Raw genomic sequence first — 23,831 nt, forward strand, 5'->3', positions numbered from 1 at the left:
GAATGCACCCGATGGATTTTTCTTAACATCACTAATTGTTGAATACTCACTTTCAGGTTTTTAATTTCATCTTTTTTGAAGCATTTAATTCCCATTCAATAATTTGCAATGGTGGGATTTGAACCTGTGTCCAGAGAACACTTGCTAAGTTTCTGGATAAATTGCCTCACAATAATGCCACTAGGCCATCACTTCGCCTGCTCACAGTTTGTATATCCCAGTGCAACATGAATCAAACCCCTTTCTTCCTGCACAATTGTTTGAACCTGAACTCTGGTAATATCACTCACTGTGTGGGTCTAATTGATCCCTCTGTCAGCGTCTCTCACTCTTGCAGCTACTCCAGATCCTGAGCCAACAGAATTCTCCACTACAGAGAGTTGAGGCAGTACAGGCCAGGATTGGAGACTGGGATTTTCCAGATCTCTGTGGGCTCAGTGCCATTCTACATCTGTAATCCTCACAGCATCAGTCTAATTTCCCATTCTGCTTATTTTTGTGTCTTCTACAGGTATTTGGCGAGTTCCTGACTCAATAGACTTGCCAACTGCTGGTTGGGAAGATGATTGGTCATCCAGAGAGACAAAGGTCAGGGGGGATCGGGAGCCTTTAATAAATCCTGCCGCCAGGTAAGATCACTCACAGTGCACAGAGCAAAGAGCAATGAGAGGGCTCCAAACATCAGCTAACAAGACATGACATAGACATAGTGCTGGAGGGGGAGCACAGTACAGACACATCTCAGGGTCAATCACCACCTCTACTTTAAGTTTTTTTTGTACTGAGACAGCACCCGGAGTTCCCAGTTTTCAATCCAAACGTTTACTGTCTTGGTGAGCACCAGGATAACAGAGGGGAATGCAGGCCTGCAATGAGAGGGTGGTAATACTGCCTGGGATCTTTCTGTTCCCTATTCCCTCTCCAACACTGTATCTATGGCTCATCTTGTGGACCAGTGTCTTCAATCATTCTAACTCCCTTAACAGTTCCTATCTCTGTCATCCCCTCCCCTCTTACCAATTATTTGTCTGATTTGAAACCTCCAGTCCAGACGACTATCCATATCGATGTAACTTGCTTCAGTCTTTACAATATGTCTTGTCTCGATAGTCTGCTCCTCCAACAACTGGAGACATAGAGTCTGTTTCTGTGCTGCATGACTCTGTGTTTGCGGTTTCCTAAATGGAATGAGTTGCATTTGCCTGTGTTTGGCCCATATCCCTTCAAATCTTCTCCTCTCCATGTACCTGCCGGAGTGTCTTTTCCATGTTGTAATTGTACTTGTTTTTACCATTTCCTCTGGCAGTCCATTCCATCCATGCACCATCCTCTGTGGAAAATGTTGCCTCTCAGCTCCCTCTTTAAATCCTTGCTCTGTCACCGCACGTTTATGACTCTAGCTTTGGACTCACCTACCCTTGGCTATTCACCTTACTTTGGCCCTACATGGTTTCATAAACCTTTATAACGTCACCTCGTGGCCTCCTCTGCCTAGGAGAAATATTGACAACAATGTTACAAATATCTCCAACTTATGTACTCAATGCTCTGGCCACTGATGTCAAGTGTCCCAAATGCTGCTTTCCCCGCCCTGTCCCCCTGTGATGCCACTTCCAAGGAACAATGTAACTGCACTTCTTGGTCCCTGTCTGTTCGACAACACTGTGCAGGGCCCAACCATTAACTGTATTCGTCCTCCCTGGTTTGTCTGAACTAAATTCAACACCTGAATTAAACTCCATCTTTCATTCCTTGGCCCACTGGCCCAGTTGATTAACATCCCCTTCGATAACTATATTCTCTGCCCACTCTTCCACTAATCTTGGTATCCACAAACATACTAACACGGACTCCCAAATTTTCACTCAAATTGTTTGTGTAAATGATGCACAACAGTGGCCCCAGCACCAATCCTTACAGCACACTGCTGGTCAGAGGCCCCAGTCTGAACAACAACCCTCTACCACCACCCTCATCCCACTGTCATCCAGTTGTATCCAGTTGGCTAGCTCTCCCTGATCCCTTATGATCTACCCTTACTAACCAATGTATCATGCTACACCCTGACCAAGGGTTGCTGAAGACAGAAACAGCGTCTGTTGCTCTGCCTTCGTCTATCTTCTTGGTCACATCTTGAACAAACTCCAGTCAAGTTTGTGAGACATGTTTTCCCACGCACAAAGCCGTGCTGGCTGCTGTAATCAGTCCTTGTCTTTCCAAATGCATGTAAGTCCTACCTCTCAGAATGACCTCCAATAACTGACCCACCCTGATGTCTGGCTCATCAGTCTGTACTTCCCGAGGTTCCTCTTGCAGCCTTTCTTAATTAATGACACATCATTATAATCATAGTCAGAGAGTCATATTGCACTGCTTGGTTAACGCTAACCATACTCTAAAACTGATCTTGTCCCACCTGTCTGTTCCTTGATCATATCCCTTCAAACCTGTACTAATCCTAATGTCTTTTAAACATTGTAATTGTCCCCAAGTTCACCCCTTCCTTGGGAAGTTCATTCCACACACAACCCACTCTCTGTGTAACAATGTGCCCCTCATGTCTTTTTTTTAAATTGTCTCTCCTCTTACACTTAAAAATGTAGCTCCTAGTCTTGAAACTCCCCTGTCCACAGGAAAAGACAACTCCCATTAATTCTATCTATCCCCCTCGCTATTTTATAAACTTCTATGAGGTCATCTGTCAACATTCAGGTTTCAGTGAAAAAATACCAACCTATTCAGCCTTTCTTTATAACATAAAACTTCCATAACTAGCCACATCCCAGTAAATCTCATCTGAACCCTCTCCAACTTAATAATATCCTTCCTATAACTGGGCGGCCAGAACTGGACACAGTATTCCAGAAGAGGATTAACCAATGGCCTGTATAATCTCAATGCGACTTCCCAACTCCTATATCCAAAGGATTGAGCAATGTAAGCAAGTGAGGCAAGCACCTTTTTTAAACGATCCTATCTCTCCATGTTGCAAACTTGAAATAATTATGAGGGTCCCTCTGTTCTACAACACTACCGAAGGTCCTAGCATTAATTGTGTAAGCCCTGCCCATGTTTGTTGTACCAGATGCATTACCTCACATTTATTCAGATTAAACTCCATCTACAGTTTTTCAGCCGTTCACGCATTTCATCAGGATCCCTTTGTAATCTCAGAAAACCTTCTTCAATGTCCACAATGCTACCCTCCAGTCTAACAGACTATCACACATGGTCCAGATATCTCTGCTAGGGGCCCTACAATTTCGTCACCAGCTTCCCACAATGTTCTGAGATACATTTGATCAGGGCCTGGGGATTTATCTACCTTTGTGTTTTAAAACTTCCAGCATCTCCTCTTCGATAATGTGGACTCATTCCAAGACATTCAATCACACAGATGTATAGCACGGAAACAACTTTGGAACAACTCCTGCATGACGTATCTAGTCACTCTTGCCAGAGCTTTGCCAGTATCGCTCTAAACCCTTCCTGTTCATATACCCATCCACATGCCTTTTAAGTGTATTTCTATCATCCTCCACTATTTCCTCTTATTCCATCGACTCTGCCGGAACCAGTAGTCCTTTAGGTCCCTTTGAAAACTTTCCCTCCCACTTTAAAGCTATGCCCTGTCAGTTTGGAATCCCCCAGCCCTGTGGAAAAGACCTTGTCTATTGACCCTATCGATGACCATCATGATTTTAAACACCTTTATCAGGTAACTCCTCAGCCTCCCATGTTCAAATGAAAACGGCCCCAGCCTGCTTTTCCCTGAAGCACAAACCCTCCAACCCTGGCAGCATCCTTGTTCATTTCTTCTGAAACCTTTCATGTTCCACAACATCCTTCCGATGGCATTGAGACCCAGAATTGCACACAGTATTCCAACAGTGGTCAGACCAAACACTGTTTAGTTCCCTGAGCGCCCCAGTCTTTATCCAAAGTAAGTTCCAAAGTGAAATATTTGTTTCGGATCTTGTAGTTTCACACATCGTTGCCTTCATTGATCATTAAGGAGACCGGGTTTGTCCCGAGCTCTTCTTTTGCTCTTAATACACTTGTAGAGTCTCTTTGGATTCTCCTTACCTTTCTCTGCCAAAGCGATCTCGTGTCCCCTTTTTACATTCCTGATTTCCATCCTGAGTGTATTTCTACAGCCCCGATGCTCCTGAAGGAATTCCCTATGGTCAGCCAGTTATATCTGACATGTGACCCCTTTTTTCTTGACCACAGCCTCGAATCTCAGCCAGTGTTTCCTAATTCAGTCAGCATTGAGCTGCACACTAACAGGAACACGCTGGCGCTGAACGCTCCTTTTATCTTGGTTTTAAAATATTCCTACTTGCCAGACTTCCCTTTATCTGCAAATAGAATCCCCTGATCTACTTTTAAAATTCATGTCTAATACTATCTTGCTCAATTGAATAACTTTAACTTGTGGACCAGACCTGTCCTTTTCCATCGCTATTTTCAAACGAATACAATTGTGGTAACTTTCCAAAGTGCTCCCCCACTAACACCTCAGTCCCGTTCCCGACCTTGTTTCCCAAGCGGAGGTCAGGTTTAGCCCCATTCTCCAGTTGGGCCATTTACATAATGACTGGGTGTTTTCAGAACACACTTAACAAATTCCTTCCATCCAAATGCTTAACTTAGTAGCAATCCCAGTCCAGGTTTGGAATGGTTAAGATCCCCTATCATTACAACTCTATTATTCGAAGAGATATCTGAAATCTCCTGACATTTTTGCTCCTCCATCTCCCATTGCCTATCGCTGTAGTACGACCGTAGAAAACTAATGACCAATTTTTATTTCTCAGTTCCACTAATATCTGGGCGATCCTACATGAATACACCCTCTAGGTACTGCTGGGATGTTTCCCCCAATCAAACCCACCAGCTCTCCTCCTGTTTTGCCTCCTGTTCTATCCTTCCTGTAGTATCTGTCTCCAGAACATTGAGCTGCTGCTCCTGTTGCTCCCTCAGCTGTATTTCTGTAATATCTATGGGATCCCAATCCCATGTTCCCATCCATGCTCTGGGTTCATCTGCCTTATCTGTCTGGCCCTTTGCATTGAAATAACTGCAGTTTAATCCACCAGTTTTCCCTGATTGTCTGCTATGTTCTTGCCTGCCTTGTCTACTTATATTGCTCTCGTGAACATTTGTACCAGCCTCAACTTTCTTTCTGGCCTTACGATTCTTTGGGGTCACACAGCCCTGCCAGACGAGTTTAAATCCTCTCGAGCAGCTCCAGCAACGCTCCCCACCAGGATGTGGCTCCCCCTCCTGCTCCCAGTCCAGGTGTATTCCCCACCCTGTCTACCTGTGCTGACGCTTCAGAGATCTCAGGAGTTGCCCACCAAGATCCCTGTGTTCCTCAGTTCTCTAGGAGGACCTACCATTCATGATGTATACCATTCGTTTATTAGACTTCCCACAGTGCATTACCTAACAGTGATCAGAAGTAAACTTTGTCTGTGTTTACTCTGCTCAGTTTATCATCTGATCGATATCAGACTGCAACCTGAGTCCATCCCCCTCACTGTCGACAACGCCCTCACCTTTCATGTTATCTGCAAACCTACTAATGATTCCTTCTGTTTTGATATCCAAGTTATTAATGAACGTAACAGCCAGCAATGTTCCTGAACAGATCCCTGTGGTACACCCGCTGGGCAAAGGCTTTCAATCACAAAAACAACCCTCCACCAGTTGAGGACCCAATTCACCAACTTACCTTGGATCCCATGGGATCTCCCCTTTTGGACCAGCCTTCCATGTGGGACCTTGTCAAAGACCTTAATGAACTGCATATAAACCACAACATCTGCACTGCCCTCATCAATATCAGAGGACAGACGTCTGGCAAATCCATATAGACAATCCCTAATGAAATTGCGGTGGTATCCATTTTTGGCGAATACATTGTATAGGTGTTCTTCTTCCTCTTTTTGCAGTTCTGGTGTACTGCAGTGTGTTGTGGCTCTTTTGAACAGTGTCTTGGTGCAACTTCTTTTGTGTGTGTTGGGGTGGTTGCTTTCGTAGTTCAGGACTTGGTCTCTGTGTGTGTCTTTCCTGTATACCTTTGTGGTGAATTCTCTGTTCGGTTTTCTCTGTCCCGTCACGTCCAGGAATGGGAGTTGGTTGTCCTTTTCTTCCTCTCTAGTGAATCGGATTCCTGTGAGTGTGGCGTTGATGAGCCGGTGTTCGTTCTCTATTTCTGTGTTTTTAATGATTACAAAGGTGTCAACCACATATCTGACCCAGAGTTTGGGTTGAATTTGCGGTAAGACTGTTTGTTCTAATCTTTGCATTCCCGCTTTTGCTATGAGTCCAGAGATGGGTGAGCCCATGGGTGTTCCGTTGATTTGTTCATATATTTGGTTGTTGAATGTGAAGTGTGTTGTGAGGCACAGGTCCAGTAGTTTGAGTATGCCGTCTTTGTTGATAGGTTCAACGTCCTGTTGTCTGTTCTGTATGTTCAGCAGGTTGGCTATTGTTTCTCTGGCTAGGGTTTTGTCGATAGAGGTGAACAGATCTGTTACATCGAATGAGACCATAGTTTCTTCCTTGTCTGTGTGTATTTCTGATGATGTGCAAGAATTCCTGTGTCGATTGTATAGATTGTCTGGGTCCGCTGATCAGGTGTTTCAGTTTCTGCTGTAGTTCTTTAGCCAGTTTGTGTGATGGTGTCCCTGGTAGTGATACTATGGGTCTGAGTGGGATGGCTGGTTTGTGCACTTTGGTAGTCCATAGAATCTGGGGGTGTTGTTGCTTTCAGGTTTCATTCTTTGTAGGTCAGACCTGGTTATCTGTCCATTATTATTTTGTAGGTTTCTCAGTGTGATGTTTATCCTATTGGTGAGCTACAGGGTGGGGTCAAACTCCACGCAATTTCGTCCACAGATGCCTCAGGGAAAGACAACGGAATGAAGACATGTCACGACCCAAAGGACTAGCCACACTATCATACATCAAGAACATTTCGGAACTGACAGCCAGACTACTGCGACCACTAGGACTCATATCAGCACACAAACCAACAGCCCTCTCCAACAACAACTCACCAGAACGAAGGACCCGATACCCAACATGAGCAAAACCAATGTAGTGTACAAAATCCCATGCAAGGACGACACAAAATACTACATAGGACAAACAGGAAGACAGCTAATGATCCGCATCCATGAACACCAACTAGCCACGAAACGACACGACCAGCTATCCTTAGTAGCCACACACGCAGATGACAAGCAATGTGAGTTCGACTGGGACAACAGTACTATTATAGGACAAGCCAAACAGAGAACAGCCAGGGAATTCCTTGAGGCATGGCACTCATCCATAGATTCAATCAATAAGCACATCGACCTGCACCCAATAAACTGGCCACTGCAGCGCACAGCTGGAACTGACAACCGGAAGCGGCAGATACAAATCACTATAAGTGTCACAGGAAAGATCACAGAAGTGCTTCACAGGAGGCTCCCTGAGGAAGTCCCCTGGACAGGGGACGAAATGTCCCTCCCTCACTGTGTCTGTGTGAGCATGTCCCTCCCTCAGTGTGTGTGTGAGAGCATGTCCCTCCCTCACTGTGTGTGTGTGTGCATGTCCCTCCCTCACTGTGTGTGTGTGTTTGTGTGTGCATATGTCTGCGTGTCACCCTGCTTCACTTTGTGTGTGTCCCCTCTCGCTTTCTGAATACATGTCCCATCCTCGCTGTGTCTGTGTGTCCAAACCTTGCTGTGTGTCCGTGTCCGTGTGTTTCCCTCCCTCGCTGTGTGTGTGTGTGTGTGTGTGTGTGTGTGTGTGTGTGTGTGTGTGTGTGTGTGTGTATGTATGTTTATATCCGAGTCACACGGTCACGGTATGTGTTTGTGTGTCCACCCTTCACTGCGTGTCCCTCACTCGCTGTTTGTGTGTGTCACTCCATCGTGTTGTGTGTATGTGTCTGTCTCTTGCTGTGTGTGTGCATGTCTCTCCTTGCTCTGTGTGTGTGTGCATGTCCCTCCCTCGCTGTCTGTGTGTGTCCTTCCCTCGCTGTGTCTGTGTGTGTCCCTCCCTTGCTCTGTGTGTGTATGTCCCTTCCTGGCTCTGTGTATGTATGTGTCTCTTTTCCTCGCTGTGTGTGTGTGTGTGGTCCCACTCTCGCTGTCTTTGTGTGTGTCTCTCCCTCGCTGCGTGTGTGTGTGTGTGTGTGTGTGTGTGTCTGTGTGTGTGTGTGTGTGCGTGTCCCACGCTCTGTATGTGTCAGTTGCCCCCCGTATGTATGATTGTGTGTGTATGTGTGTGTCCCTCTTGCTGTGCGTGTGTTAATACATGTCCCCCCTTGCTGTGTGTGCTTGTCCCTCCCATGCTGTGTGTGCATGTCCTTCTCTCCCTTGCTCTGTGTGTGCATGCGTGTCCCTCTCTTGCTCTGAGTATGTTGCCCCGGAGGTCTGTTTTATATCTTTCCCCTCTCACCCTAAACCTACGCCCTCGAGTTCTGGACTCCCTGACCCCAGGGAAAAGACTTTGTCTATTTATCCTATCCTATCCATACCCCTCATAATTTTGTAAACCTCTGTAAGGTCACCCCTCAGCCTCCGAAGCTCCAGGGAAAACCGCCCCAGCCTGTTCAGCCTCTCCCTATAGCTCAAATCGTCCAATTCAAGCAACATCCTTGTAAATCTTTTCTGAACCCTTTCAAGTTTCACAACAGTTCTTCCGATAGGAAGGAGACAAGAATTGCACAAAATATTCCAACAGTGGCCAAACCAATGTCCTGTACAGCTGCAACATGACCTCCCATCTCCTGTACTGAATACTCTGACCAATAAAGGAAAGCATACCAAATGCCGCCTTCACTATCCTATCTACCTGTGACTGTACTTTCAAGTAGCTATGAACTTGCACGCCAAGGTCTCTTTGGTCAGCAACGCTCCCTAGGACCTTACCATTACGTGTATAAGTCCTGCTAAGATTTGCTTTCCCAAAATGCAGCACATCGCATTTATCTGAATTAAACTCCATCTGCCAGTGAGCCCATTGTCCCATCTGGTCTAGATCCTGTTGTAACCCTCTTCTCTGTCCACTACACCTCCAATTTTGGTGTCATCTGTAAACTTACTTATGTGCGAGATAAGTGGCTGTCCGGCCCTAGCTCCGGCACTTTTATTTCCCTTCCCTGGAACAAAGACACGGAGGAGTCTGTCCAAAACTTTTTCATTCAACTTTGCAAAGTCGGGTGTTGTTCCCAAAGGTACACACACAAGCATAGTAGTCTCCACGCAATATATACACGTATATGTGGGCTGGGACACCTACTGCTGTCTTGACCAATGAGTGCTAGGGTTCCCCACTGTTTTCCTTATTTGGGTTCGGGTGCCTGCGATTATTTTGTTATTCACTTGGCCAATCAGTGTTCGAGCTCCCCGTTCTTTCCTTATATGGATGATGTTGTACAACTGTGGTTATGGGCGGTCTCTCAACTATCGAGGAAAGCTGTTACAATTGTTTCATTCATATAAACATGGGGGAGGTCCGGAAACAGTTTCGAGTGTCTGCTTGTGTTTACTATAAGGTAGAAAAGACTAAAATGCAGCTAACCGTTTAAACATTACACTACCCCCGACACTTACTGTGCCTCTTATGCTCGCATCCAAATCATTTATGTAAATGACAAAAAGTAGAGGGCCCAGCACCGATCCTTGTGGCACTGCACTGGACTTGTACAATTAATATTCGGGCCCTGGGTACTATTGTCAATCAGTGATCCAGGGATGCAGGTACACAGTTTTTTGAAAGTAGCGTCACAGGTAGACAGGCTGGTGAAGCAGGCGTTTGAGATGGTCACCCTTCATTGGGAGGAGCATTGAGAGTAGGAGTTCGGATGTCATGGTGTATCTGTCCAGGGTATTAGTGAGGCCACCGTATAAGCATTGTTGATTATCTGATAAAAATCAACTTGTTCACGTATGTCCATGAGAGAGGGATATCTGGCATCTTACCTGGTCTGGCTCACATGTGACTCCAGTCCCACAGCAATATGGCTGACTCTGAGCTTCCTCTGGGCAATTAGCAGTAGGGTAATGTATGCTGGTCCATCCGGTGACATCCTCAGGCCATGAATGAATCAATGAAAATACAGATGTCCATCCCTACCACTGCAAACAGCTCTAGCTGCAGCAATTCGTACTGGCTTTGTAACATTGTGCAGGCCTTTGCCCCTCTCTGTAACACTCTCACCACCTCCAGCACGTTCAATTCTCCCTGTTCTGATCATCTGATTAAACGCTGACAACGTTTCCTCTTCCGACAGCACTCCTCCTGCTAGGAGACTCCCTAGCGATCTCTTTAACAAATGTGTCCACATTTCTAAATGTTGGCTTCTTCAGAATTGATAGGTTTTCTTTTCATCTCATAATAAAATCTGTTCAGTCCTGGACCAGGTTCGTCCAAAGTCGGGGAGGAACATTGGGAAGGTGTCGAGCACCTCGAGACTTTCTGTGGGGAAAATAGGAAACCAGGAGCAAACACCACAAGGAACACGCTGTCATATCAACGCCCCACCCACCCCCTTCCCATGGCCACCTTCTGCGCCAAGTTTAACAGAATCTGTGGAAGGCCACATCGGACTGTTAAGCCTACTCCAGACCTCCTCCCCTCTCCCCCTCCCCCCCGCCTCCACCCCACCCCGAGAGTGGGAGAGAGTCAGCCTCGTCTGTGACCCACCGCCAAAGAGATGATGAGATAGGAAGGTTGAATCCCTTCACAATTATCCCAGTGCCTTTGTTACAAATTCAAACAATTCCCTGTTAATACAGTGTCTAATACTGTGATATCACTCAGTATCTCTCCATGTGGTATCCCTCGCTGTGTCGGTCTATTTGCTGCCTCTGTCAGCATTTCTCCCTCTTACAGATGGTCTGAGATCCTGAGTCAACAGAATTGTCCACTCCAGAGAGACGCAGCAGCACAGACAAGGGATGGAGAATGGGATTTTTGAGATCTCTGCTGGACTCTGCATGTGTTATCCTCATTGCTTCAGTCTAATTTCCCATTCTGTCTATTTCTTTCTTATGCAAGTAATCAGCATGTTCCTAACTCCTGTCTCATCCATCACCTCATTGAAACTGGTTGGTCAGCCAGAGATCGATGGAAAGGGAAATCTGGAGCCTTCAGTAAATCCTGCAGCCGGTAAGATCACTCACAATTAGCAGCACAGGGTGGAGGAAGTCGACTTCTATATTCAGACCTGGAAGACCGGACATAGATACAGAGCTGGTCAAGGAACAGCAACATTCTAGGTTTCATTCGCACCATCTTCTGAGGGTCCTGCTTTCACCTTTGCTGTACTGCTCCTCGTTGCGACAGCACAGGGGATCGCAGGCATCAATCCTGACCCACACTGTATTCGTGATGTCTGTAATATCCTCCAGTCCCGATAATACTTCCTGTCTTTGGAATCTCCTCTCGTCCACACCACACCTCTGTCTTTATCTCTGTCAGGTTCTCCAATCCCAAAAACACTAATTCCTAACCTTCTCCAGTAGATACTAAATTCCTTCATCCCTGTAAACCCTGACAGTCCTGTCTATCCCTGTGAGCCCCTCCTACCAATAGCACCCTCCATGACAATGTATTTGTCTTTAACCTCTCCATCAGTCCCTACCTATGTAATCTTCTCCAGCTCCTACAACCCCTCCTTAGCTGTGAAAAATTGTAATCTCCTTATCCTTCTCCAATTCTTTGATCTTTACATTGTTAAATTTCATCTTCACTCCAGACACCATACCGCTCCCGACCACAGGAATCTCTTTCACTTTGTGCAACCCTCCCCATTTGTGTAACTGTCTCCATCCCAGTAACCTGGCATTCTCCATTGCCTTCCAATCACTGTCGCCTCCAGAGTCTAGAAGCTTTCTTATATCTGTAAACGTCTTCAGTCACAACAACGTTCCGTATCTCTGTTAGTATGCACAATACTCTCCTAGATGAAACAGCCCCCTGTCTGTGCCTCTCAGTCTGCCTACCTCTTCCTTTCTCCATTCCTATCCCTATCTCCAGAATCTAATCGAGCTCCCTCTATCTCTGAAAATTTCTCCAATCCCCAAACCCGTTTGTCCCACTGACATTCTTGAGCCCCTGTAAGCCCCTCTACCTCTGTAACCTCTACACATCTGTTCAACCTCCCACTACTGAGGAATGACTCCCTGTATTCGCCATGAGGCAGATGAAATGACAGTGAACAGATAGGATCGAACTGTCTTTCTAGAGATTTAGCTGCAGAATGACCATCGCTGGGAGGTGAACACTGAAGGGTTGTTGGGATAAGAGTCCTAGAGTCAGAAAGATGTACAGCATGGAAACCGACCCTTCGGTCCAACCCACCCATGCTGAGCAGATAGCCCTACCCAAACTAGTCCCAATAAGCAAACTAGGCAAAAAGCCAACAAGTTGTGAAGGAAGGATGAGGTTAATGCAGTCATGTGGATCTGAATATGAAAAGTGGAGCTGAGAATAAACAAGCAGCAGCAACCGTTAGCAGGAATTCTTTTGTAGGCACCAAACAGTGATGGGAATGTCAATATGGTTACAGTCGGGACACTGAATGTACTTATGGCAAGGGCAGTACAGTAACTGTGTGTGGCAGTGGTCTCCATGCCGACTGATACAGCAATGAGTATCAGGAATCCTGGATTGGATGTGAGATGGTTTTCTATGACATATCATATTTGTAGATCAAATGCTGTGTACTAATAAATATCCAATAATCTCATTTTAAAGGGGTTCTGTGAGCAGAGACCCATTATATTATGCAGGATATATTGAGTTTGTGCTCAGACCACGAGATGTAGGAGGGGAATGAGACCATTTGGCCCATTGAGTATGCTCTGTCCTTCAATCAGATCATGGCTGATCTGATACTGTTCAACTCTACTTTCCTGCCTTTTCCACAAAACCCTTGTTTCCCTGATTCATTGACATCTGCAGGAGGTTACAGAACAGTTGGAGAGATAGACAGAAATGGCAAATTGAGTTTAGTCTGGACAAGTGTGAGATGATGTCCAATTCAGGAAGAACGTTAGCATACTGAGGGATATTGGTATACAGAAGGATCTTGGTGCAAGTCAGTAACTCCCAGAAAATGGCAACTACAGTGTTTCAGAATGGAAAGACAGCAAATGGAGTACTAGCCTTCATCAGTCACAATGTTGAGTATAGTTTCTTGCATCTGTTTTGTAATTGTATAAACTGTTTGTTTGGCAACACTTGGAGTACTGTGTGCAGTTCTCACCTCCACACAATAGAAAGGATGGGGAGGCTTTGGAGAGGGTGCAAAAGGGGTTTATCAGCACGTTGCCTGTGTTAGGGTTTTTAAGGGTGTGTTAGGTGTAAGAGGAAATTAAACAAAGTTGGATTGTTTAGTGAGAGTATCAGAGGCTGACAGGTGACCAGATACAGGAATATAACATTTGGAACAGGGATAGATAATGTAGATAGTCAGAATCTCTTTTCCAATGTGTAAATTTCAAATACGAGAGTGCATAGGTTTAAGGTGAGACAGAGGAAGTTTAAACGAGATGTATGAGGCAAGTGTTTTTTTTCACATAGAGAGTCGATGTTACCGAGGGAGGTCGTAGAAGCAGAAATGAGTTAAGTTTTGAAGTGGGATTCAAACAGAAACATGAACAGGCAGAGAATAGACTGATATGGACCATGTGCAGGCAGATGGTATGAGTTAGAATAGTATCTTGGACAGCATAGACGTGGTGGGCCGAAGGGCCTGTTGCTGTGCTTTACTGTTCTATTTTCTAACTTCCCAGCATCTGCCCGATCAGAACCCCTCAGAATCTTGGATGTTTCATTCCATTCCTCTCTCATTATCTAAACTTCAATGGATTCAACCTCCACGTCCTCCACCTCTTCTCTTTAGAAAATCCCTGCATTCCAAGGATTAGCCGAGTGAACCTTCTCTGACCTGCCTCCAATGCCTTTCCTTCAGGCACTCACACTGTTCACCATATTCGAGGTGTGGTCTGAATTGTACCTTGCATAGTTTTAGCTAGACCTGCCCATTTTTTAGACTCCATTCCCTCTGTAATAAATGGCAGCGTTTGATTTGCCTTCTCTATTACCTGCTGACCCTGTAAGCTACCTTTTTCAGATTGATAAACAAGAACTCACTCAACCCTTTCTGCTGTTATTCTGAAACCAAATAGTGTTAGCCTGACAGTAAGTCGGGAGCATACGGAAATTGTTAGAAAGGATATATCAATATACAATAACTGGCCACTTAGAAAGCCAATTGATTGAAAGAGAATTTGTTTTTGAGCCTGTTGAATTTAATTTGTTGGTGTGAATATAAGTGGCAGAATTGTAAGGGTGTAGGAGGGTGTGGTTGTACGGGGGATATGGTGTATTTCATTTATCAGAAGCCTTAACGCAAGTTTCAATAAGGGCTAAAGAGTAACTTGGTAGAGAATAGGGCCCCTTAAAGATCAATAAGGTCACCCATGTGTGGAACCAGTGGAGATGGGTGAGATATTAGACAAAATAATCTTGTCAGTATTTACTGTGGCGAAAGACATGGAAGCTCGGGAACTTGGGGAAATAAACAGTGGTGTCTTGGAAAGAATCCCCACAAGAGAAGAGAAATTGCTGAAATCTTATAACAAATAAAGGTAGATCAATCCTCAGCAGCTCATTAGGTCGATCCTAGAATATTAATGGAAGCTAGGGAAGAGATTGCAGTTTCTCTAACAGATATATTTATATTATCATCAGACACAGTGAGGTGTTGGAAGACTGGAGGGCGGCTAATGCTGTTCTATCACATAAGGGCTGCAGGGAAAAGCCAGGAAATTACATGGGGAATTTTTTTTTAGATTAGATTAGATTAGATTACTTACAGTGTGGAAACAGGCCCTTCGGCCCAACAAGTCCACACCGCCCCGCCGAAGCGCAACCCACCCATACCCCTACATCTACCCCTACCCAACACTACGGGTAATTTAGCATGGCCAATTCAACTGACCTGCACATCTTTGGACTGTGGGAGGAAACCGAAGCACCCGGAGGAAACCCACGCAGACACGGGGAGACAGGTGAGACAGAGGAGCTAAGCTATTCTCATTGGAGTGAAGAAGGATGAGGGGTGACATGGCAGAGGTGAACAAGGTGATGAGAGTCATAGATAGAGTGAATAGAGAGAGATCCTTTTACCCTGGCATAAATAGCTATTACAAGGGGTTATAATTTTCCGGTGATTAGCAGATGGTTAAGGGGAGATCTCAGAGGCAGGTTCGTTACATATAGAGTGGGGTATGTGGAATGCACTGCCAGCGGTGGCGGTAAAATTCGATGCATTAGGGACATTTAATATTCTTCTGGATAGACACATGGATGATAATAAAATGAAGGGAATGGAAGTTAGAGTAATAGAGATGTACAACATGGAAACAGACACTCCCGTTCAATCCGTCCATGCCGACCAGATATCCCAACCCAATCGAGTTCCACCTGCCAGCACCTGGTCCATATCCCTCCAAACCCTTCATATTCATATACCCATCCAAATACCTCTTAAATGTTGCAATTGTACCAGCCTCCACCACTTCTTGTGGCAGCTCATTCCATACACGTACCACCCTCTGTGTGAAAAAGTTGCCCCTTAGGTCTCTTTTATATCTTTCCCCTCTTATCCTAAACCTATGGACTTCCCAACCACAGGGAAACTACTTTGTCTATTTACCCTATCCATGCCCTTCATAATTTTGTAAACCTCCATAAGGTCACCCCTCAGACTCCGACACTCCAATGAAAAAAGCCCCAGCCGGTTCAGCCTTTCCCTGTAGCTCAAATCCTCCAACCCTGGCAACATACTTGTAAATCTTATCTGAACGCTTTCAAGTTTCCCAACATCTTTCCAATAGTAAGGAGACCATAATTACAACAATGGCCTAACCAATATGCTGTACAGTCGCAACACGACCTCCTAATTCCTGTACTCAATACTCAGACCAATAAAGGAAAGCATACCAAACGCCTTCTTCATTATCCTATCTACTTGCGACTCCACTTTCAAGGTGCTATGAACCTGAACCCCATGGTCTCTTGGTTCAGCAACACTCCCTAGGACCTTACCATTAAGTGTTTAAGTCCTGCTAAGATTTGCTTTCCCAAAATGCGGCACCTCGCATTTATCTGAATTAAACTCTCTCTGCCACTTTTTTAAAATCTTACGGTCGGATAAAAGATTGACGTATCATCATGACTGAAGGGTCTTGTTCCATACTGTTCTGTATTCTACATGTCGTATGGAAAGCTGGGTAATAAGCTCAGATCAGTGTAAAAGGATATGGCATTCAGGAGGAGCTAGTCAACTGGACAGAAAATTGGGTTTGATGGTAGGAGACTGAGGGTGATGGGAGACATATTGTTATGCTGACTGCAGGCATGTGACCAGCGGTGGAGTGGGTCCCCTGTTGTTTGTCATATGGATAAATGGTTTGGATGGGAATATTGTTAAGTAAGTTAAGTAAGTTTTTTGGTGAAATGGTGGTAAACTGGTCAGTGATGAATGTTTTCTGTGATACAACAGGATGAAGTGTACTGCTGGGATAGTGGGCTGAAGAACAACAGGTGGAGTTTAATTAGATAAATGTGAAGTGTGTCATTTTGGTGAAACAAACCTGGGTGTTACTTGTACAGTTAATGTTAGAGCCCTGGGTCATGTTGTCAATCAGTGACCCAGGTACACAGTTCTTTCAAAGTGGTGTCACAGATAGACAGGCAGGTGAAGAAGGCATTTTTGATGATTTCTTTCACTGGGCAGAGCATTAAGAGTAGGAGTTGAGACGTCATGTTGTATCTGTACAAGACATTGGTCAGGCCACCATAAAAGCATTGTTGATCAGTGGGAAGAACTCATCTGGTTCACTGACCTCCTTTTTGTGTAGAACATCTGACATTCTAACTTGGCCTGGCTAACATGTGACTCCAGACCCACTGCAACATGGCTGACTCTGAGCTGTCCCCTGTTTAATTAGCAGTGACACCCACATCGCATGAATGAATAAATAAAAATACATATGTCCCTCCCTACCTCTGCAAACCCCTCCAGCTGCAGCAATCCGTACTGGTTTTGTTACACCGTTCAGGTCGTGACCACTCTCTGTAACACTCTCACCCCCTCCAGCACATTCACCTCTCCCTTTTCCTTTTGTGACATTAAATCCGTACAATGATTCCTATTCCCACTGCCAAACTCCTGCTAGCAGACCCTTTGCAATCCCTTTAACACTTACCCATAAAACATTCTCTCACTTCAGGAATTTAAATACTTTTTGGTGATCTTCGAAGTCTCATAATCTAATTATCAATTTTGTCCTGAATGAGGGGCTGTTGGGAATTTCTTGCTGAGATTTTGTCTGTTTCAGTGAAATGTTCTTTTGTTGAGTGATTTACACTGTTCCTTCAAACTGTTCATTTACAGGCACATATTTCAGTCTCTTTCGCCTCATTGCCATGGGCAGTTCTCATCGCAAACCCATGTAATTGGCTGTTTTTGTTTCTATTTGTAGTGTATCATTTCTGTGATTCACTTTAAAACTGTATATTTCTTTAAAATGCACTTTATCACAACCTCCCAGAGGACCTCTCCAGGTGACATTGCTCATTCACTAAGTTTCATCACACAACGGTCGCTCTGAGATAGTTATGTCCCTAGCCAATTGCACAATTTGTTAGTGAAAATAACACCGAAAAAATAATTTTCTGAACTCCTCTTCCAATATCACTGTTGTCAGTATGACTGTCCAGATTATGTGAATATTGAAGTTTCCCAAAATTATCACAATGCCTTTGTTAAAAAATTCCAATGAGTTCCTGTTTAATGCAGTGATGAGCAATGGAATGCAGTTCGGTGGCTAAACCTGTTCTGCTGCTTGTGTCTTTGGCAAGTAGTAGCCAGAATTTACATTCAGACTGACTCTACTTGATGATCTGAGGTCAAATGATTTCTCTGTAATGCTTTTGTTATACATTATTGTTAGCGTTGCCCATTTTGCCTGAGTTTGCACAAGGTGGTGATCCATTGAATATTTATGCCCACCTTTTGTTCGCCCTGTATGCATGTCTCTCTGGTGTCTAAATCTCTTTTATCTCTGTGTCACAAATCAATCTACCTTATTGAAGCGACTTTATCCATTCCAAAAAAAAACATAATTTACTCTTTCCAACAATTTCCCGTCACAGACCGATTCCCTGATGTACATTCCCTGATGTAATTAAACTCTGTCCCATCCTGTTCATTTCTGCTTGTCTTCAGTCACATTCCCATGCTGCTCCCATACTCCACCTTTTCTCTTTGCATTTGGAAAGCTCCTTTCACCTGAACCCTTCCCCTGCATCCTCTCTGTCAGTTTAAAGCACTGTCCATAAACCTACCGACATGATTGGCCAGGACACTGGTTCCAGCACAGTTCCAGTGGGACCATCCTAATGCACTATTTATTAAATCAGGTATGGGATGTGGGTGCCCCTGGCTGACCAGCCTTTCTTGCCCAGCCCTAGCTGCCTTCGAGCTAACTAACTTGCTCAGCAATTTCAGAGGGTAATTGAGAGGCAAACACTTTGCTGTGGGCATGTCGTGTAGACCACGTGATGATGAGCAGATCTCCTTATCTAAAGGACAAGTATTTGGTTTTTTTTTGTACATCAACAATGGTTTCATATTTATTTATAGATTGTGAATTACTATTTTTGAAATTATTAATTTTAAACTCCACCATTTCTGATGGTGCGATTTAAACCATCTTCCCCCTGAACATTAGCTGAGATTTTGGACACATACTCTAGCAATAATACCACTCGGCCATCACTTCGCCTGCTCACTGGTTGATCATCCCTGAACACTGATACCAGAGCATCATGAAGCTAAACCCATTCTTCCACCATGACTGTGTGATCCTGAAGTCTTGCAGCACTCTGGTGATATCACTCAGTCTCTCTCCATGTGATATCCCTCACTGTGTGGGTCTAATTGCTGCCTCTGTCAGCGCCTCCCGCTCTTCCAGTTACTCCAGATCCTGAGCCAACAGAATTCTCCACTCCAGAGAAATGCAACAGCACAACTCAGGGATGGAGTGGAATTTTCCAGATATCTATGGGGCTCATTTCCATTCTTCAAGTGTCACCCTCACCGCATCAGTCTAATTTTCTATTCTGTTTATTTCTTTGTCTCCTGTAGGTATTTAGGAAGTTCCTGACTCAATAGACATCCCAATTGCTGGGGGTCTCGTCCAACACCTCAATGAAGATGGTTGGTCAGCCAGAGAGACAAAGGGAAGGGAGATGTGGAGGCTTCAATAAATCCTGCAGTGAGGTAAGATCACTCAGAGTGCACAGAGCAGGGAGCGATGATAGAGATCCAAACATCGCGAACAGGACATGACATAGATACAGTGCTGGATGGGGAGCACAGTACAGTACAGACACACCCCAGACTCAATCACCACCTCTACTTTAATTTACGTTGCACTGAGACAGCATGGGGAGTTCATAGTTATCAATCCAGACCTGTGCTGTCTCAGTGAGCATCAGGACAGCAGAGGGGAGAGTAGGGCTCCGACGAGAGGTTGGCAATGCTGCCTGGGATCTTTCTGTTCTGTGTTCTCCCTCCATCAGTGTGCTAAGACTCACTACTCTGCTACTCTGTGCCTATGGCATGGCTTCTGCACCAGTGTCTTCAGTAATTTTTAACTCCGATAATCGTTCTTGTCGCTGTAACTACCTACCTTCCCGATAGTCCTCTACATATTTTAAATGTACTGCATTCGAGACTACCATTTTTATCGCCATAAATAGCTTCAGTGTCTACAACATGCTTTATTTCTGTACTGTAATCCTCTTTAACTGGATTCAGAGTGATACAGCACGGAAACAGAACCTGTGGTACAACTCATCAATGCTCTCCAAGTTTGCTATAATGAATGAGTCTCATTTGCCTGCGTTCGGCCCTTAGCTCTTCAAACCTTCTCCCCTCCATGTACCTGCCCAAATGTCTTTTCCATGTTGTCATTGTTCTTGTTTCGCCCATGTTCCCCTGGCAGTCTGTGTACCATCCTCTGTGGATAATGTTGCCCTTTAGCTCCCTCTTTAAATCTTTGCTCTCTCACGTCCCGTTTGTACTCTCGAGTTTTGGACTCCCTCACCTTTGGCCATTCACTAGTCTTAGGCCCAATCCTTGTAGCACTCCACTGGTCATAGACCTCCAGTCTGATAAGCAAACCGCCACTACCACCTTCTGTCTTCTACCTTTGAGCCAGTTCTGTATCCAAATGGCTAGTTCTCCCTGAATTCCATGAGATCCAATCTTGCTAATCAGTCTCCCATTGAGAACCTTGTCGAACGCCTTACTGAAGTCCATATAGATCACATCTACCGCTCAGCCCTCTTCAATCCTCTTTGATACTTCTTCAAATAACTCAATCAAGTTTCTGAGACATGATCTCCCACGCACAAATCTCTATCTCTAATCAGTCCTTGCTTTTCCAAATACATGTCCATCCTGTCCCTCAGGATTCCCTCCAACAACTTGCCCACCACCGACGTCAGGCTCACTGCTCTATAATTCCCTGGCTTCTCCATACCACTCTTCTTAAACAGTGGCACCACGTCAGCCGACCTCCAGTCTTCCGGCACCTCACCTGTCAGTATTGATGATACAAATAATCAACAAAAGGCCCAGTAATCACTTCTCCAGCTTCCCACAGAGGTCGAGGGTACACCCAATTAGGTCCTGGGAATTTATCCACCTTTATGCATTTCAAGACGTCCAGCACTTGCTCCTCTGTAATATGGACATTTTGGAAGGTGTCACCATCTATTTCCCTACATTCTATATCTTCCGTATCCTTTTCCCCTGTAAAGATTGATGCAAAGTATTCGATTAGTATCTCTGTCTTTTAAACGTTGTAATTGTAACCACATCCACCCTTCCTCAGGAAGTTCATTCCACAATCAAAACATCCTCTGTGTAACAATTTGCCGCCATGTCTTTTTTCTGAACATCTCTCTCTTCTACCCTGAAAAATGTGGTCCCTCCTCTTGAGACTCCGCCATCCTACGGAAAAGGCAACTACCATTAAATCGATCTATAGCTCATTTTTAAAAATAAACTTTTATAACATCACATCCCAAACTCCAGGCTCCAGTGAAAAAAAGACTCAGCCTGTCCAGCCATTTTTCAGAACTCAAGCTTTCCATATCCAACAATGTCCTGGTAAATCTCTGCTGAACACCCTGCAGCTTAATAATATCCTCCTTATAACTGGGCGACCAGAAATGGACAGAGTATTGCAGAAGAGGCCTCATAAATGCCTGCACAATCTCAACATGACGTCCCAAATCCTCCACTCAATGGACTGAGCAATAGTCAGGCATGCCAAGCACTGTCTTTTCCATCCTGTGATGCAAACTTCAAGATTTCTGTACCTGAACCCGGAGGTCCCTCTGCTCCAAAACACTAACCGAGACCCGAACATTAATTGTATAAGCTCTACCCTTGTTTATTTTACCAAGTGCATTACCTCGCATTTATTCTGATTGAATATCATCTACAGTTTTTCAGCCCATTGACCCATTTCATCAAGATCCCTTTGTAATCTCAAAAATACCTCCTTCACTGCCCACTATGCCAGTCTCCAGCCTTTCCAGCACATCACACATGGCTGTCAATGGTACAAATATCTTTGCTCGCGGCTCCACAATTTCTTCCCTAGCATCGCACAATGTCCTATGATACACTTAATCAGGTCCTTGGTCTTTCCATTCATTTGTGTTGTAAAATCTCCAGCACCACCTCTCCTATAACATGCACTCTTTTTAAGTCATAGAGATGGGTAGCATGGAAACAGACCCTTTGGTCCAACTCATCTATGCTGACCAGAAGATCTAAATACATCCATCCCATTTACCAGCATTAGGCCCATGTACCTCTAAACCCTTATTATTCATATCCCCATCCAGATACCTTTTAAATGTTGTCATAGTATCAGTATCTGCTACTTTCTCTCTCAGCTCATTCTATACATACATCACCGTGTGCATAAAAAGAGCTGTCCCTTCAGTGCCGTTTAAACCTTTCCCCTTCAACCTTAAACCTATGCTCTCTAGATTTGGACTCTCGAACCCGTGGGAAAAGACCTTGACTGTTTACCTAATCCATACCCCTCATGTTTATACAAACCTCTGTCAGGTCACCCCTCAGTCTCCGATGCTCCAGGGAAAATAACCCCAACTTATTCAGCAACAACCCTGGCAACATTTTGTTAATCTTTTCGGAACACTTTTAACTTTCACAACCTCCTTCCTATAGCGGGGATGCTGGAATTGCAGAGAACTCCAAATGTTTTCTAACGTATTACTCTTGTTCCCTGAGTTCCCCAGTCTTTGTCCACAATAAGTTCTGGAGTAAAAAAAAATGTGTTTAAGGTCTTTGCCATATCCTGCGGTTCCACACATCAATGGTCTCATTGATCTTTAAGGGACACGATTCTGTCTCAAGTTACTCTTTTACTTAATATATTTATACAATCACTTTTGGATTCTCCTTATCATTCTCTGCTGAGGCTATTTCATGAACCCTTTCTGCATTCCTGATTTCTACCCAAAGTGTATTGCTAAAGACCCTGTGATCCTCAGGGATTCCCTTGATCCAGCTGACTATACCTGACATGTTCCCTCTTTTCCTTGACCAGACCCTCAGTAGACAGCCAGTGTTACCGAATGCTGTCAGCATTGTCCTGCACACAAACAGGAACATTCTGGTGCTGATCGATCAGTTTATCTCACTTTTAAAATATTCTCACTTGCCAGACTTCCCTTTCCCTGTAAACAGACCAGCCAATCACCTTTTGAAAGTTCCTGGCTAATATTATCAAGATTAGTCTGGCCCCATTTTATAACTTGAACCTGTGGACCAGCCCTGTCCTTTTCCATCGCTATTTTCAAATTAATAGACTTGAGTCACTTTGGCAAAATGCTTTCCCACTCACACCTCAGTCCCTTTCCCGATCTTGTTTCCCCAAGGGGAGGTCAGGTTTTGCTCCTTTCTCTTTTCAGGCCATTTACATATTGATTGGGAGTTTTCTGGAACACAATTACCAAATTCCTCCCTTACAAACACTGAACACTGGCAGTCCCAGTCTAGGTTTGGAAAGTTTAAAAACCCCAACCATAACAGCCCTATTATTATGATTGATATTTGAGATCTCCTGATATGTTTGTTCCTCAGTCTGCCACTGATTATTCGGGGTCAGTAGGACAATTGTGTCAGAGTGATGACCCATTCTTATTTCTCAGTTCCACTAACATAGCTTCACTGGGTGATCCCACAGGAATATCCTCTCTAAGTACTGCTGTAATGATTCATGCAATGAAAACCCACCACCACACGTCCTCTCTAGCCTCCCCTTCGATGCGTCCTGTAGCATCTCCACCTTGAAACAATGAACTGACAGTCCTGTCCCTCCATCAGCTGTGTTTCTGTAATAACTATAATCTCCCAGTCCCATGTTCCAATCCATGCCCTGAGTTCATCTTCCTTAGCTGTCAGGCCCCTTGCATTGAAATAAATGCAGTTTACTCATCAGTTCACCCTCCCCCATTTCCTACTATGTTCTTGCTTGCCTTGTCTGCTGAAATTGCTGTCTTTAACTTCACCAACCTCAATCTTCTTTCTGGCCTTATGAATGTTTAAGGTGCAACACCCTGCCAGATTAGATGATATCCTCTCAAGCATCTGTAACAATTCGCCCCATCAGGATATGGGTCCCCCTCCT

The 23,831-nt window shown here is 44.6% G+C and overlaps 1 long non-coding RNA gene across 1 annotated transcript in view; it reads left to right on the forward strand.

Annotated features, from left to right (window-relative positions):
* Positions 1-510: 510 nt before the first annotated feature.
* Positions 511-23,831, forward strand: part of LOC140453327 (uncharacterized) — a 43,501-nt gene continuing 20,180 nt past the window's right edge. The window contains exons 1-2 of the long non-coding RNA XR_011952366.1: positions 511-629; positions 19,238-19,372. This is a non-coding gene — a long non-coding RNA (uncharacterized lncRNA). The remainder of the gene's footprint in view (positions 630-19,237; positions 19,373-23,831) is intronic.

The sequence above is a fragment of the Chiloscyllium punctatum genome, chromosome 27 (genome assembly GCF_047496795.1).
Source record: "Chiloscyllium punctatum isolate Juve2018m chromosome 27, sChiPun1.3, whole genome shotgun sequence".
Classification (NCBI taxonomy): Eukaryota; Metazoa; Chordata; class Chondrichthyes; order Orectolobiformes; family Hemiscylliidae; genus Chiloscyllium; species Chiloscyllium punctatum.